The sequence below is a fragment of the Python bivittatus genome, unplaced genomic scaffold, assembly GCF_059951505.1.
Source record: "Python bivittatus isolate LINGU-HERP-01145 unplaced genomic scaffold, Pbiv_v1 ctg000840_np1212, whole genome shotgun sequence".
NCBI lineage: Eukaryota > Metazoa > Chordata > Lepidosauria > Squamata > Pythonidae > Python > Python bivittatus.
The window spans coordinates 44,823,834-44,827,353 of NW_028277113.1; the positions used below are offsets into that span (position 1 = coordinate 44,823,834).

At 35.9% G+C, this 3,520-nt stretch overlaps 1 pseudogene; it reads left to right on the forward strand.

Moving 5' to 3' along the window:
- Positions 1 to 2,121: 2,121 nt before the first annotated feature.
- LOC148213744 (U2 spliceosomal RNA) lies at positions 2,122 to 2,232 on the forward strand (annotated as a pseudogene).
- The last annotated feature ends 1,288 nt before the right edge of the window (positions 2,233 to 3,520 follow it).

The following is a 3,520-nucleotide window of genomic DNA, read 5'->3' on the forward strand; positions in this document are numbered from 1 at the left end:
TTGAACATCTTTGCTATAATAAAATGCTAGAACATAAGGAACTCTTTGCTGGTGTAACTTTATGAATCAGAATGTGCATGCAGAGAGAAATAACAATATTAGAACAATTATCATACAGATTTCTGGAAACTGGTCCTTACCTTTTTAATAAGGGGAAAAAATCTGTAATATGAAATTACATTTAGATAGAAAGCCTAAATACTTTATCTGGCTATATTGTAAATATATATTGTAAATAAAAGAATAAAAGACCCTAGAATCTGCATGGAAAGAAAGAGAGGAGGAGAGAAAGAAGTGGGGATAAACTGCAGGAACTGGAAGTGATGACATCCCTGAGAATATCATCCAATGGATGAGAGGTGTGTGAGGTGATGCCAAAGAGTATATGAGGGATTGCGGGGGGGGGGGGGAGAAAAGGATGGGTGAGTAAACTGTTAAGAGATAGAGGGCAGCTCAGTTAATTTATTAATTTATCTCAAAAATGGCAGCTTAGCTCCTAGTGGCCAGTAAGTTGACAAAGTGCAATAAGGCCAATGCATACAGAAATAGATCTTCAACATGCTTTAAAAGGTGACAAGTGGGACATGATTGAGATGCATATAATCATGCATGTCATGGAGAAAGTGGACATGGAAAAGTTTTTCTCCCCTCAAAATACTAGGACCAGGCGTCCCCAGTGAAAGAAGTTAGAAAGATTTAAACAGAAAAAGAAGTAGTTCTTCACCCAGCACATAATCAGTGGACTGAATGACCACAAACTGTGGAAATTGCTACTAACTTTGATGGCTTTTAAAAAAAAAATGGTAAAAATGGATTTTTATAGCATGATGGAAAAATTCAGCCAATTTAACACATGAAGACATACTAAGATTCCATGCCACATGGGAGAATGCATTGATATTTCTGCCTGGTTGGGGAATTCTGGGAGTCGAAGCCCACATATCTTAAAGTAACTAAGGTTGAGAAACACTGGTCCAAATGGACTCTGCTAATGGAAAAAAAAATATGGTGCAGTTTGGGCAGGAGAAGAATCCAAGGTCCCAGAGCTGGAAGGGACAAATAGTCACTTCCATAGTGTGATTATGACAGTAGCATACACATCAGGACTCAGCTTGACTTGCCAGGGCCACTGCAGCTGGTGGTGCTCTGTGCCTTTTGTGTCCTGAAAAAAGGACTGTATTGGGATACTGTATGGACATGTACAGATACTCCTTTCCTTATTTTTCTTTTGAATATGTATAACTTTTCTTTGCAGTAACATAGTATTCCTTCCCAAGCAAGTCATTGGACAGTCTGCACAAAGACCCCTAGGAGACCGTTAAATCCAGAGTCTAAAATTACCCTGTCCCACTATTCTTCCTTGTGCAGAAAAATAACAAGTACTGAAGTGGGCTTCAGCTGCTTCCTTTCATTACTTTGTGTACCACCAGAGAATATTCTTGAACAAGCTAAGAGGTGGAAGTGTATTGTTAAAGGGGGAAAATTTGAAGGCCAACTCTCCCCATCCCCCAAACACTTCAATGTGAAAAAGAAATGTTTTTCTCTTCTAAAAATACCCAACTCTGCTAAAGGGATGTTTGTATTTTGTACTTTGGAGCATTTCTACTAGTATATTTCCCCCCCGCCCCCCCCCCCCCCCCCGCTCTTGGGCTACGCATGTAATCGATGCAACAGCCACTGCTGTGGCAACATCTTTCTGGACCCAGAATATAAATATAGGATTATGCTTTTGAAATGTTCTTGTGCTCTCTTTGTGAATAATTTGATTCATCTGATGAAGAGAAGGAAATAGATGTAAAGGATTTTTACATGCTGAGGTCCTCGCTGAAAGCATTTCAGGATTTTGTAAACACTTGAGACAAAACTATGATTCATAACATCTCATTTTATATTAGAGAAAATGATTGTCTGGGGGGACAGAATTGAAGCTAATTTGGCTACAACACATAGAACAATGTTTAATGAATTCCTACATTAAAAAAAACCAGCAGAAATGAAAATGCAAGAAGAAAGAGAATTTTAAATATTTGATGGCAACAAAAGCATTAACTTGGAATGTTTTGTGGCTATCTTATACCCAGATATATACCAGTAAAATAGTTTTCTTAACGGACTAATATAATCTCTTCTCAGCCTTTTGGCTAATATTAAATATAATATGTATATGTCCTTAGTTTAATATCTAATATGTCCTCTATTTGAGGACTACATAAAATAGTTTTTTTAACAGACTAATATGACTGACTGAAGTGAAAATCAAACTGTTTGAGAGATTGCATAGGTTGTAGGTAAAATATTGCCTTAAGAAAGAAGACTATGATTGATCTGTACATGCTGTCACTAATTCAGATTGCATCTGTAGTGTCCATCTGAAGCATCCTTTCTGATAAATATATGTGAACACCTGGGAGCTACTTCCTGGTGTTTTAAAACACTCATTCCAGAATATCTTCTTATTTTCACATGCTGCATGTTTAGTGTACATCGGTCTTTTTAAGTGGACATTAATGAATGAATTTCCTATATTTGTAAGTATTTGTGGCATATTGAAGCCTGGATTAGCCATTCACAAATTGCACATGTTTACTCCAATCGTGTGGTAAGCTACCTTGAAAATGGACTCTAAATTATTAATAAAACAAAAAATTCTAGAATGTACAGTGAAAAGGACCAGCTGGTTTTTGCCATTTTGTCCATAACTTTGTGTATGTTTGCTGATGAACATGGCTCCAGCTTTGAGTTGTGTGCATGTATAGAAGTGATGATGGATGTATCTTGTCAAAACATCTACTGTAAGCTTCTTTTTATTCTCCCTCTTCCTCTCACTTCAAGAGTGCCTACAAGAGAATTCTTTTTCATAGTCAAGTCCTAAACAAACATTCAGCTGTTATTGAAGACACTACAAATCTAATACAAAGGATTAAACCATGACTAATTCTTTAAACTCCAGGTGATTATCTATAGAATTCTGACACCAAAATCTTTTTTACCTTCTTTGGAGACTAATAGTACCAGCAGACAGCTTGGAAAACAAATGTTTGGCTTCAGAGATCTAGCCTCTTTGGTAAATAGGAAATACTGTATTTTGTTTCTCTTCATTTCTCCCCACGATAAGGTTCATACATTTTTCATGAGAACTAAATACAGATAAATGTATTCATCTAAGCACAAGGGGGTTATGAGAATCTGTTTTAAAACTGGAGCAATAGCCCTTTGACTGTGTAACATGACATTGTAATAAGTCAGAAGCAAATTATACAAGTTTCTTGCCTGAAAATACTCTCTCTTTATTCTCACAATGAAAACAACATTGAAAAATATGAAATGTAAATGAAGGGTGGAATTGCTATGCTGTTGCATAGCATTTTTAAAAAATGTATGTTTCTATAGCGCAGAAAAAGGTGTTATTATACTTATTCTAAAATTCTGTAATGAATCTTCAAGTTTCAATTATTTAAAAATGTTCTCATTATAATGATTCGTTTTAGAAACAAAGGATGAAGTATTTATAGTCTCATAA